The sequence below is a fragment of the Ailuropoda melanoleuca genome, chromosome 3, assembly GCF_002007445.2.
Source record: "Ailuropoda melanoleuca isolate Jingjing chromosome 3, ASM200744v2, whole genome shotgun sequence".
NCBI classification, from domain to species: domain Eukaryota; kingdom Metazoa; phylum Chordata; class Mammalia; order Carnivora; family Ursidae; genus Ailuropoda; species Ailuropoda melanoleuca.
In genome coordinates, this window is record NC_048220.1 from 75,479,751 (window position 1) to 75,493,499 (window position 13,749).

Here is a 13,749-nt window from a genome sequence, read left to right on the forward strand (position 1 = left end):
AAAAAAAAAAAACTGGACCACATCTTCTTAATCCAGTCATCTGTTGAAGGGCATCTCTGCTCCTTCCACGATTTAGCTATTATGGCCAATGCTGCTATGAACATTGGGGTGCTTATGGCCCTTCTCTTCACTACACCTGTATCTTTAGGATAAACACCCAGTAGTGCAATGGCTGGATCATATNTCCTGCGTCTCAGGCTGATTCCGTGGATATTCCTGGTGGTCTGGTACCTATCCAGCTCAACTCAGGGGACCGGCTGAAAAAGGGGTCCCATACTCCTCCGCCATCTTAACCTCCCCCCTAAAAAAAAAAAACTGGACCACATCTTCTTAATCCAGTCATCTGTTGAAGGGCATCTCTGCTCCTTCCACGATTTAGCTATTATGGCCAATGCTGCTATGAACATTGGGGTGCTTATGGCCCTTCTCTTCACTACACCTGTATCTTTAGGATAAACACCCAGTAGTGCAATGGCTGGATCATATGGTAGCTCAATGTTTAACTTTTTAAGGGACCTCCACACTGTTTTCCAAAGTGGCTGTACCAACTTGCATTCCCACCAATAGTGTAAGAGGGATCTCCTTTCTCCACATACTCTCCAACATTTGTTGTTTCCTGCCTTGTCCATTTTTGCCATTGTAAATGGCATAAGGTGGTATCTCAGTGTGGTTTTGATTTGAATTTCCCTGATGGCTAATGATTTTGAACATTTTTTCATGTGTCTGCTAGCCATTTGTATGTCATCATTGGAAAAGTGTCTGTTCATATCTTCTGCCCATCTTTTGATTTGATTATTTGTTTCTTGTGTATTGAGTTTGAGAAGTTCTTTGTAGATCTTGGATACCAGTCTTTTATCTGTACTGTCATTTGCAAATATATTCTCCCATTCCGTGGGCTGCCTCTAAGTTTTTTTGACTGTTTCCTTGGCTGTGCAGAAGCTTTTTATCTTGATGAAGTCCCACAAGTTCATTTTTTTCATTTGTTTTCTTGCCTTTGGAGATGTGTCATGAAAAAACTTGCTGTGGCCAATGTCGTAGAGGTTGCTGCCTATGTTCTCCTCTATGATTTTGATGGATTCCTGTCTCACATCGAGGTCTTTCATCCGTTTGGAGTTTATCTTTGTGTATGGTGTGAGAGAGTGGTCAATTTTCATTCTTTTGCATGTAGCTGTCCAGTTTTCCCAGCACCATTTATTGAAGAGACTGTCTTTTTTCCACTGGATGTTTTTTCCTGCTTTATCAAAGATTAGTTGCCCAAAGAGCTGAGGGTCTATTTCTGGGTTCTCTATTCTGTTCCGTTGGTCTATGTGTCTGTTTTTGTGCCAGTAGCATGCTGTCTTTGTGATCACAGCTTTGTAGTATAGCTTGAAATCCAGCAACGTGATGCCTCCAGCTTTGTTTTTCCTTTTCCCAAGAATTCCTTGGCAATTCGGGACCTTTTCTGGTTCCACACAAATTTAAGGGCTGTTTGTTCCAGTTCTTTGAAAAATGTCATTGGAGTTTTGATTGGGATGGCATTGAAAGTGTAGATTGCTCTGGGTAGCATAGACATTTTAACTATGTTTACTCTTCTGATCCATGAGCATGGAATGTTTTTCCACCTTTTTGTGTCTTCTTCAATGTCTTTCATCAGTGTTCTGTAGTTTCTAGAATAGAGATCCTTTACATCTCTGTTAAGTAATTCTGAGATAACGTATGATTTTTGGTGCTATTGTAAATGGAGTGGATTCCCTAATTTCTCTTTCTTCAGTCTCATTGTTCTTGTATAGAAATGCAACTGATTTCTGAGCATTGATTTTGTATCCCACCACATTACTGAATTGTTCCGTAAGTTCTAGTAGTTTGGGGCAGGAGTCTTTTGGGTTTTCTATATAGAGTATCATGTCATCTGTGAAGACAGACAGTTTGACTTCTTCTTTGCCAATTTGGATACCTTTGATCCCTTTTTGTTGTCTGATTGCTGTTTCAAGGACTTCTAATACTATGTTGAATAATAATGGCGAGAGTGGGCATCCTTGTCGTGTTCCTGATCTTAAGGGAAGGGCTTACAGCTTTTCCCCATTGAGAATGATATTTTTTGTAGGCTTTTCATAGATGGTTTTTATGAAATTGAGGAATGTACCCTCTGTCCCTACACTCTGAAGTGTTTTAATCAGGAAAGGATACTGTATTTTGTCAAATGCTTTTTCTGCATCTGATGGTTTTTATGAAATTGAGGAATTTACCCTCTGCCCCTACACTCTGAAGTGTTGTAATCAGGAAAGGATGCTGTATTTTGTCAAATGCTTTTTCTGCATCTATTGATAGCATCATGTGGTTCTTGACTCTTTTCTTGTTGATATGATCTATCACACTGATGGATTTGTGAATGTTGAACCATGTTTGCATCCCAGGGATGAATCCCACTTGATCATGATGGATAATCCTTTTAATGTACTGTTGGATCCTATTAGCTAGGATCTTGCTGAGAATTTTGGCATCCATATTCATGATGGATATTGGTCTGTAATTCTCCTTTATGATGTAGTCTTTGCCTGGTTTGGGAATCAAGGTAATACTGGCCTCATAGAATGAGTTTGGTAGTTTTCCTTGTTTCTCTTTTTTGAAACAAATTCAGGAGAATAGCTATTATTTCTTCTTTGAATGTTTGGTAGAATTCCCCCGGGGAATCCATCAGGCCCTGGACTCTTGTTTTTCGGGAGCTTTTTGATCACTGTTTCAATCTCTTCATAATTAATCGGTCTGTTTAAAAAATCAATTTCTTCCAGTTTCAGTCTTGGTAGTTTATAGGTTTCCAGGAAGGCATCCATTTCTTTCAGGTTGTTTAATTTATTGACATAAAGCTTTTGATAAAATTTTCTAATGATCCTTCCTATTTCATTGGTGTTAGTTGTGACCTCTCCCTATTCATTCATAATTTTATTAATTTGGGTCCTTTCTCTATTCTTTTGAATAAGTCTTGCCAGTGGCTTTTGATCTTATTTATTCTTTCAGAGAACCAGCTTCTAGTTCTGTTGATCTGCTCTACTGTGCTCCTCGTTTCTAATTAATTGATCTCTGCTCTAATCTTGATCAACTGCTTTCCCATGCGTGGGTTAGGCCTGTTCTTCTTTTCCAGCTCCAGCTTCTTGAGGTGAGAATATAAAAAGTGCATTTTAGAATTTTCGATGCTTTGAGTGAGGCTTGGATCTCTATGTATTTTCCCCTCAGGACTGCCTTTGCAGTGTCTCATAGGTTTTGGACCATTGTGTTTTCATTCTTGTTGGTCTCCATAAATTGTTTAAATTGATTTTTAATTTCCTGATTTATCCAATCATTCTTGAGCAGGATAGTTCTTAGTTTCCAAGTGTTTGAGTTCCTTCCAAATTTTTCCTTGTGATTGAGTTCCAATTTCAAAGCATTGTGGTCTGAGAATATGCAGGGAATAATTTCAGTCTTTTGGTATCAGTTGAGACCTGTTTTGTGACCCAGTATATGGTCTATTCTGGAGAAAGTTCCATGTGTATTTGAATAGAATGAGTATTCTGTTTTTCTGGGGTATAGTGTTCTGTATACATCTATGAGGTCCATCTGGTCTAGTATGTCATTCAAAGCTGTTGTTTCTTTGTTGATTTTCTGCTTAGGTGATCTGTCTGTTGCTGAGAGTGGAGTGTTGAGGTCCCCTACTATTAATGTCTCTTTATTTGGTTAAGCATTGGCTTGTGTATGTTGCTGCTCCCCTGTTGAGGACATAGATATTTATAATTGTCATATCCACTTGTTGGATACATCCTTTAAGAATAATATAGTGTCCTCCTGTATCTCTAACTACAGTCTTTAAAATCTAATCTGTCTGATATGAGAATTGCTACCCCAGCTTTCTTTTGAGGTCCATTGGCATGAACAATGGTTTTCCATCCCTTCACTTTCAGTCTAGATGTAAATGGATGGGTCATGTATTTTTATACAATCTGCAACCCTGTGGCATTTTATGGAAGCATTTAGGCCATTGACATTCCCATTTATGGGAGCATTAGGCCATTCACATTCAGAGTGATTATTGAGAGATATGATTTTAATGATGTCATGTTGCCTGTAAAGTCTTTGTTTCAATAAATTGTAAATTTCTGTTCTGTATCACTCTTGGGGCCTTTTTACTTTTATAGAACACCCCCCCCCCAATATTCCTGTAGGGCTGGTTTCATAGTTACAAATTTGGTCAGTGTCTGGCGATCCTGGAAGGTCCTTATCTCTCCATCAATTCTGAATGACAGTCTTGCTGGATAAAGGATCCTTGGCTGCATGTTTTTCTCAGATAGAGCTTTCAAAATCCCCTGCCAACCCTTCCTCTCATTCCAGGTCAGTGTAGACAGCTCTGACATAATTCTGATATTTTGGCCTCTGTACATGAGAAATTTCTTCTCCCTGGCCACTTTCTATACTGTATCCTTGGATCTAATATTTGCGGATTGCACTATGATGTGACGTGGCATTGGTTTGTCATGGTTGACCTTGAGAAGGGTCCTCTCTGCCTCTTGGGCATGAATGCTTGTTTCCTTTGCTAGATTAGGGAAGTTTTCAGCTACAATTTGTTCAAATATCTCCTCTAGACCTCTCTCTTTCTCCACCCCCTCGGGGATGCCGATGATTCTGACATTAGAATGTTTCGTTGAGTCAGTAATCTCCCTTAATCTACATTCTTGAGATTGAATTTTTTTGAGCCAAGTTTCTGTTTTAAGTTTCTCTATTACCATGCCACCCTCCAATCACTAATTCGTTCCTCTGCCTCATTTACCCTGGCTGTCAGAACATCTAATTTTGACTGCTTTTGATTCATAGCATTTTTAATTTCTGCCAGATTTGCTCCCATTTCTGCCCTTAGAGATTCTATATTCTCGTTAATATTTTCATTAATATGTTTTTTCAAGTCTACACATCATCTTGGCCGTTGTTACTCTGAACTCCATTCTGATAATTTGTTTATATCCATATCCATCCGTTCTGTGTCAGAGGCCACAGACTCACTATCTCTTCTTTGCTGGGGGGGATTTCTCCTTCTTGTCATTCTGATGAGGAGAGGTTGTGGGGTTGCCCAGAGCCCAAATTATTGACCAGGACCCAGGCAGTTTGCACTTGTTTTATAGGGACCTTAGGGATGTGGCCTTCTCGATTTTTCAGCCTTCCTACTGGGAGAGGGGCCTGCCACGCTGATATTCAGGCAACCCTGTTTGGGTAGAGTCTCCCTGTCCCCTGCAAGGGGGAATGGGGATTGGCACAATGTGAGCTGGTATTTCTGGGCTTTGTTCTCTGGCAGCTTTCCCTGGTGGTTTTCTGTGGCTCTTCTGAGAGTCAGAGCAGCAGTGGCTGTATCCTAGCCTCTGTCTCAGAACAGAGAGATCGCAGTCCGCTCTCCACTAAGCTCTCATGGCCTCTTTAACTCTTTTTCTGTCAGTGCTGCTAAAAACCCTGCAGCATCCTGTGTTGTGTGCCCCACAGCAGGTGTCCCAGCCCTTACTTCCAGGCCCAACAGGTCTCTGTCCTTTGTGTTTCTAACACCACCAGCTGCCCCTTGGTCCCACGTTCAGCCCTGAGCTCTCTGTTTCAGTGTTGTTTGCACACACTCTGGACTGGTTTTCAGTCGGGTGAGCCCGTGCTCCCGAGCTCCCAGTATCAGTCCTGTCCCAGTGAGCGCACTGGAGCTCCGGTTTTCAGTCAGGTCACACGTGCGCTCCCAAGCTCTCGGTTTCAGTCTAGTTCGAGTGTGCGCTCCAGAACTCTGGTTGTCAGTCTGGATGCGTGCCCACTCCTGAGCTCCCGGTTTCAGTCTAGTTCAAGTGTGCGCTCCGGAGCTTGGGATTTCAGTCTGGTCACGCACATTCCCAGGCTCACGGTCTCAGTCTGCTCTCTCGCGGGTTCACATCCATGAGTCCGGCCTGTTCCCCAGTGCAGGTGGCTACTGCTTCCCAGCCCTGAGCGGGGCAGCTCCCTCCCCCTTCTGTTCATCTTCCGATATCTCTGCGCGGTTTCGTGGCTCCCCGCTTCGTACCTCAATACTCAGCGCTGGAGATGTTCATTTGTAGAGATCCAGATGTATCTTCCCGTGTCTCAGGCTGATTCCGTGGGTTTTCAGGATGGTCTGGTACCTATCCAGCTCGACTCAGGGAACCAGCTGGAAAAGGGGACCCCTACTCCTCCACCATGTTAACTCTCAGATAGTTACGTTTGACTTCTATTCCAGAGTCTTCTCTTGCTCTCTGAATGAATCTTTTTTGGCAATTTATCAGCATCAGAGCTATCAGAAATCACTGCCTTCTACTTCCTCTCACACAGTTAATTATATACATGGGTGCTGGTAGTTCGGCACAGCTCAATGAAATTTTGTGTTTTGTAAGGATAGCACTTGACTACTTTGGTTTAAAATACTTTAAATGTTCTCTTTTATTTATTTACATATTTAGTGCTCTAATGCATTTGTTATCATGTCTGTTTTGTCAGGACATTCAAGAAAACTTATATACATTGCTACTTCACTAACAACATTTTCTTTAAATAGACTTTATTTTTTAGAGAATTTTAGGTTCATAGCAATATTAAGCAGAAGATATGGATTGACTTTTGTGTATTAAACTTGTATCCTGCAGCTCTGCTATAAGCATTTATTTGATTTAGGAACTTTTTGTTGATTCTTTCAAATTTTCTCAATAGATAACCATGTCACCTGTAAACAAAGTTTATTTCTTCCATATATTTTTTCTTTTCTTTTCTTTTCTTTTCTTTTCTTTTCTTTTCTTTTCTTTTCTTTTCTTTTCTTTTCTTTTCTTTTCGCATTAGCTAGGACTTCCCAAATCACAGTTAAATAGAATTAAAAAAGAAGGTAGTAATATCACTGTGTGGGGGAAAAATATGGTTCATTGCTGCTATGGTGGTTTGGATTTCAGGAACAAAGATTTAGAGAGAAAGGCATAGCAGAAAAGGAGACACAATAACATATATAAAGTTATTTATGTCTTTGGCTCACCTTTTAGCTATGCATCCAAGGAGTAAAACTCCAGGGTGTCTAGTAGAGAGCAACCACAAGGAGACAGGAGAGATTTGGGTAGACACTTACTTCTGTAAAACTATCAGGCCAAGCCCAGTTAGAGATACCATGGTGAACATCCAGAACTTTGAGTTAAGAATCCAGAAAGGCCCTGATCTAGAAATAAGGACCAAATCCTAGAATTAACATACCTGCTCTAGGAGTAAAGGATATGCTGGGAGAACTAGAAGGCAAGATAATCCAGATCTTTACTGTGTATTACCTCCAATATATGATATATGAAATTACTAATTGTATCAGTAACCAGCAACAAGACAAGCAATAAAGAAATACAATAGTCTATTGTAAAAACAACCCCAAGAACTTTAACATATTCTTGATTCATATGTTATAAAAAAGAGAGAAAAAGGAAAATAATGTGAATGAATGGATGGAGAATATTAAGAGAATGTTTATGTATTTATACAAAGAAGAATCAAGTAGGGAGGGGTGCCTGGGTGGCTCACTTGGTTAAGCATCTGCCTTTGGCTCTGGTCATGATCCCTGGGTCCTGGGATTGGGCCCTGAATCGGGTGAGTCTGCTTTTCCTTCTCCCTCTGCTCCTCTCAGCTACCCCACTCCCTCTGCTGGTACTCTCTCATGCACTCCATCTCTCAAATGAATAAAATCTTAAAAAAAAAAAGAAGAAGAAGAATCAAGTGGGTCTCATGGATGTGATTAAAAGCAGAGCATAGGATAGCCTATATATATTGAAATCAGAAATACATTATTAGAAATTATATGTAAACTGAAACCAAGAAAAAGCTAGAAGGCAAACTTAACAAAATAAAACTAAGCATAAAGTACATGTGGAAATTTTATTAAAAAAAAAAATGTCCCAGAAGGAGAAGGCAAAGGATTGGGATAGAAACAATACTTGAAAAAATAATGACTGATAATTTCCTATATCATTTGGAAGATACTGACAGCAAATCAAAATGGGATAAATACAAGGAGAAGCATACCTAGGTGTATTCTAATCAAACTGTTGATACTTAAAGATCAAATGGTAATATTCAAAGCAGCTAGAAGGGGAAAACACTATATGATATTTTATAGGAAAAATATATAACTGATAGCTAAGATGTTAATAGAAAGTAGAAGAAAGGAAAAATAGAAATCTATCTAAACTAAGTCTAATTAGTATGGGAGGCTGGAAAATATAGTTTATTGGATAGCTGCCCTCTTGTTCCTCATCCCATATGGAGCAGGTCAAAAAAAGTTCAGGAAACGTATGGAGAACAAAACAATAAATTATCTGTACTGTGGGAAATAAGAAAATTGGCAGATGAAATAGTTACCTCAGGGACATATTCAACATTAGATTTTGATGATACATCTCAGTGGTGTTTTCAAATAAGAAGTTGGATATGTGAATTTAGATTACAGAGGGAATTCTTAGAATTCACACACAATATATAATATAGTCTAAAAATAATGTAACAAAGTAAATATTTCAGATCAAATATTCAAGAACTCAAAGGTTAAAAAGAAAAGTTTAAACACTTATTTTTGACCTGATATACATCCATTGAATTTGATGTTCTAATTTATGATAGATATTCTAGAATCAAAGAATATGTACTTCTTGATTAAAGTATAGCATCAAAAACTGCATACATTGATGCTGTCATATTTCCCCAAATTATTACTCCCATCCTGCCCATGATTAATTTTACTGAACTTAAAAATTTGAGTCATCGGGGCGCCTGGTTGGCACAGCGGTTAAGCGTCTGCCTTCGGCTCAGGGCGTGACCCCGGCATTATGGGATCGAGCCCCACATCAGGCTCCTCCACTATGAGCCTGCTTCTTCCTCTCCCACTCCCCCTGCTTGTGTTCCCTCTCTCGCTGGCTGTCTCTATCTCTGTCAAATAAATAAATAAAATCTTTAAAAAAAATTTTGAAAAAGCATATCTAATTAAACTCTAATTTAAAAAATCATGTATATCATGTACAGTTTTATTGATAATAGTGTTTTCTAAATCACCCACAAGTCTATTTCATCAGCTCTCTTAGGATGAATTTCCCTTGTGATCCATGCACAATTTCTGTGTTTTCCTTATAATTTGTTGGCATAAATCTTACAAACTCTGAATCAAGTGGTTGATCATGTATCCTCATTATTTTAGAAGTAAATATGTTGCCTGTTTCTTGCTTCCAGGCTGAACTTCTCAGCATATATTTTAGTCATTAAATTCAGAGTTAATTTGCACCTCAGTTTTTATTGCCTCCTGTGGATTGATTTGTGTCCTCCAAAAATATATGCTAAAGCTCTAAGCTTCAGTACCTCAGAGTGTGACCTTATTTGGAAATTGGGTTGTTGCAGGTGTAGTTAAGATGAAGTCTACTAAAGTGGAATGAGCCCATAATCCAATATGATTAGTGCTTTTATAAAAAGAGGGAAGACCAGGTGTAGACACAGGTACATAGAGGTGGAGATTGGAGTGATGCAGTTGTAAGCCAAGAAGTGACAGCTGCCACCTCGAACTAGGAAGAGGCATGGAAGGATTTTATACTTAGAGGAACATGGGCTTGCTGACATCTTGACTTTACACTTTGCCTTCAGAACTGTGAAACCATAAATTTCTGTTGTTCTAAGCCACTTACTTTGTGGTACTTTATTACCATAGCCCTAGGAGTCTAATATCCTGCCTTTGTACTCAATTCCTTCAATTATTTTTATTATTTATTTTTATTTTATTTGTTTTTTATATACTATATATATATATATTTTAATTTGAGTATAGTTGACAGTATGTTACATTAGTTTCAGGTGTACGACTTAGTGATTTGACAAGTTTCTATCTTACAGTATGTTCATCCCAAGTGAAGCTACCATCTTTTCTACCACATTGTTATTACAATAGCATTAATTATATTCCTTATCTTGTGCCTTTTATTCCCCTGACATATTCATTCCAGAACTGGAAGCCTGTATCGCCCTCTCTTCTTCATCCATGTTTATAAAATATGTATTTTTTTTAACCCTCTGTGGCTAATCTAGTTTCTTACCTATAGGAAACATGCACCTTCTCATCCTTGTTTATTACCTTCGTACAGTCTTCTCAGTGTCAAAGGGCGACAGCAGATTGTGACTCCCAGGCATCCCACAAATTAGGTGGGTCACCTCAGCAGAAACCTTTACCAGCTCAAAACTTTGTCTCACATTAGCAGTGAGGATTCAGGCATCATGCCAAGCCTTTTTTTTTTCCTTACTCATAAGTTTAAGGTATACAATATGTATTTTAATAGGACTCCTTAAATCCCCTTTTTATGAAATGAAGCAGAATTCCTGTCTATCCACTCACTATCCATCCTATATTATAAAAATTTAAGATGTGATGAAAACCTCCAAATAGTTTACTGTCTTATGAATGTCTTAAGACTCAGTGCCCATGAAAGTTAATGAAAAATAACAAAATAATAGACACCTGAACTGTAAATTATATGGAACATGTTTGTTCCTCTATAAACATTTAGAGCTGGGATTAATCAGAATAGGCCAAAGTATATAAGAAACATGCAAAATGTCAATAAATCAGGACTTAAGCTGAAGCTTAAGGAATGGGCAGAAAGGATTTCAGCTGGTCAAGAAGAGAGGATGGTATTTCAGGAAGGAAGCAAGTTGAGCAATGCTTGGGTGGTAGTCAAGTGCATGGTGCAAATAAATGATGTTACCAACTTTAGAGAAAGTTCTGTGGTTGGGGTTAGTGGAAAATAGTCTTGTCTGAGTGGGAGGTAGAAAAATTGCAGGGAATCTGAAAAAGAAAAAAAAGCAGGAGCTGTTAAATCTGTTTAGGAAGGAATTGGGAGTTGTTGTAGAGTTTTTGAACGCTAATAGAATGAAAGGGCCTGAGGGAGATTAATCCAGAGATAGTGTGCAAGATAAATTAGAGTCAGAGAAAGGAAAAAGTCACAGAAAAGAGTCAAGAGAAAAGAGCCTGAGAGCTGTTTCAGAAAACTGATTACAGACTCCAGACCTCTGGTATTAGGAGCCTAAATAAATGCTCCTGATTCAGGAAGATCAGCTAAGTTTTCTGAGTTTTTCTTGAAATTCTGATTTCTCTATGGCTATATAATTTCTCTTTTTCATCTTGGTTGGATTTGAGCCATTGGCATCTATTTCAGGGATCTTTTCATTGATAATGAGATTTTTGCCTAACCCTGAAAGACCTTGTATAAACTTTGGTTTTTAAAAGCACTTAATATGTATGGCATATAAGTGTATTTAGAATGCTCTCTACTGAGCTCAGTATTGAGAGAATGCCAACTTTGAAATGTGCAGCTATCCTTAATTTCCAAGCTGTGTTTATTTTGCTGGCTGTAGAACTTTCCTTTCCACCTCATTATCGTCTCTTTTCTTGAGATTACTCTAGCTAGCACATGCTATCTGAGATAGGTGGATGCTTTTCCTTTGAATTTTACCTTCCTCATCCTTTTAGGAAATGGAGCCTCTTAATATACAGATTTCAAGGGTACTTTTTATGCCATAATTGATTTTCAGCACTCTTTGGCCTGATAGTTCTATTTAGATTGAAATTTATGGAAGTAATTTGAGATGTCCTTCAAATTGTAATATCATCAGTATTATACGACTTTTTCTTTGAGCAGCAATACTGAAAAATACATTATATACATTTTTTAAAAATTGTTTTTTGTGGACATTTCATTTTTTGAATGTAAAACATACTTTTTTTTCTATAAAATATATGCTTCTAATGGATAGTCCTTCAAGATCTTAATGGAAATTTAGCCCAGGGAAAAGAAACATAGAGTTGAAATGAATGACATTGAATATCCTAAGTTCATTTGAGAGTCACTTATATTCACAGAATGAAAAAACAATTGATCAGGGTGTCTGGGTGGCTCAGTTGTTAAGCATCTGCCTTTGGCTCAGGTCATGATCTCAGGGTCCTGGGATTGAGCCCCCATCGGGCTCCCTGCTCAGCAGGAAACCTGCTTCTCCCTCTCCCACTCCCCCTGCTTGTGTTCCCTCTCTCTCTGTCTCTCTCTGTCAAACAAATAAAAAATCTTTAAAAGAAAAAACAATTGATCAGTATTCAGAAAAATGGGATGATTGAAATTGCCCAAAACATCTCTACAACTAAAAAAAAATTGTAAGTGGTTTGTTTTAGGATATAAATTCTTTTAGGATATTCTTTTAGGATGTAATTCTTCGAATCAGAGTCAACTGGGTGTCCTTCCTTTTAAAATCTTCACCTGCTGCTGAAAAACCAGCATAAACAGTTACATGGCAACCCGTGTTGCATTTTGAAACTTAAATTCTTAGATTAGTAATTTTGTGCTGGGCATGTATTACCCTTGTTAGAAATATTATAAGTGCTTTAAAGGTTCTATTTTTTTTCAAAATGCTATAACTAAATTTTAGCTGTATCAATTATTTATTTTTTCAATTAAATGGCTGTATTAATTATTTTTTAATTTTTTAATTTTTATTAGTTTTTATTATTATGCTTAATTAGCCAGTATATAGTACATCATTAGTTTTTGATGTAGTGTTCAACAATTCATTAGTTGCATATAACACCCAGTACTCATCACAACACATTCCCTCCTTAATACCCATCACCCAGTTACCCCATCCCCGCACCCCCCTCCCTTCTGTAACCCTCAGTTTGGTTCCCAGAGTCGAGTCTCTCATGGCTTGTCTCCCTCTCTGATTTTTTTGCATTCAGCTTTCCCTCCCTTTCCCTGTGGTCCTCCCCTCTATTCCTTATGTTCCACATATGAGTGAAACCATATGATAATTGTCTGTCTCCGTTTGACATATTTCACCTATCATAATCCCCTCCAGTTCCATCCATGTCAATGTAAATGGTGGGAATTCATACTTTCTGATGGCTGAGTGATATTTCATTGTATATATGAACTACATCTTCTTTATCCATTCATCTGTTGAAGGGCATCTCAGCCCCTTCTACAGGTTGGCAATTGTGGACATTGCTGCTATGAACATTGGGGTGCATGTGCCCCTTCTTTTCAGTACGTCTGTTTCTTTGGGGTAAATACCCAGTAGTGCAATTGCTGGGTCATAGGGTAGCTCTATTTTTAACATCTTGAGGAACCTCCGTACTCTTTTCCAGAGTGACTATACCAGCTTGCATTCCCACCAACAGTGTAAGAGGGTTCCCCTTTCTCCACATCCTCGTCAACACTTGTTGTTTCTGGTCTTGTTAATTTTTGCCATTCTAACTGGTGTAAGGTGGTAAAAGAAGAAAGACCCCAAGAGTAATATAGACCAGAAATTTACAGGGACAGTTTATAGAAACAGGGACTTTACAGGCAATATGATGGCATTAAATTCGTGTCTGTCAATAGTTACCCTCAACGTGAATAGCCTAAATGCTCCCATGAAATGGCATAGGGTTGCAGATTGGCTAAAAAGACATGACCCATCCATATGCCGTCTACAAGAGGCTCATTTTGAACCTAAAGATACCTCCAGATTGAAAGTGAGGGGATGGAGATCCATTTATAATGCCAAAAGACCTCAAAGCTGGGGTACCAATTCTCATATCAGATAAATTAGATTTTAAACCTAAGATTGTAGTAAGAGATGTAGAGGGACACTGTATCATACTTAAAGGGTCTATATCAATTATTTCTATATAAATTACAATATAATTTAAGATAAACTAATACACATTGTGTTTTTTTTAATTATTATTAT

At 38.3% G+C, this 13,749-nt stretch overlaps 1 non-coding gene across 1 annotated transcript; it reads right to left on the reverse strand.

The window, feature by feature from the left end:
- Positions 1–10,139: 10,139 nt before the first annotated feature.
- LOC117801710 lies at positions 10,140–10,291 on the reverse strand. Its single transcript, XR_004624448.1, has one exon. It is a non-coding gene; the product is annotated as a U12 minor spliceosomal RNA (small nuclear RNA).
- Between the last annotated feature and the right edge of the window lie 3,458 nt (positions 10,292–13,749).